The following is a 453-nucleotide window of genomic DNA, read 5'->3' on the forward strand; positions in this document are numbered from 1 at the left end:
TAAAAATAAGATAAATGACCGTTAAAAATAATTTTTCAAGCCGTAGTAGTTCACCATTCCACATGTGGCAAAACAAGGCAGCGTTTCCGTTAAAAATATATATTTCAAGTTTATGTTATTACAAGCTGCATTTCAGACTCTACACGTACGTGTGTGTTCCTACTCTCTATACCCTTGTTGATATAAATACAATATATATTTTGGATTTATGCTTATTTTGACCTCGTGTATATATATGAGTTATTTTGGTGGTATGTATATAGTTTTTGAGAAATAATAGGTGGGTAACACTTTTCGATTTGAATTAGTATGAGCTTTTTTTTTTACTTTTTCCTCCCTAGCTAGTATATTGTTCATATGTTTTTATAGGTCAAAATTAGTCTTGTAGATACTCGTATAAATTAAATGAGTTCTTTGACATGAGTTAAATTATTATTTTATAAGATTTTAAAA

The 453-nt window shown here is 28.0% G+C and overlaps 1 protein-coding gene across 1 annotated transcript in view; it reads left to right on the top strand.

The window, feature by feature from the left end:
* The window catches only part of LOC107625924 (pectinesterase), a 7,541-nt gene that overhangs the window by 1,412 nt on the left and 5,676 nt on the right, over positions 1 to 453 (top strand). The window lies entirely within an intron of this gene.

Source organism: Arachis ipaensis, chromosome B02, assembly GCF_000816755.2.
Source record: "Arachis ipaensis cultivar K30076 chromosome B02, Araip1.1, whole genome shotgun sequence".
Taxonomy (NCBI): domain Eukaryota; kingdom Viridiplantae; phylum Streptophyta; class Magnoliopsida; order Fabales; family Fabaceae; genus Arachis; species Arachis ipaensis.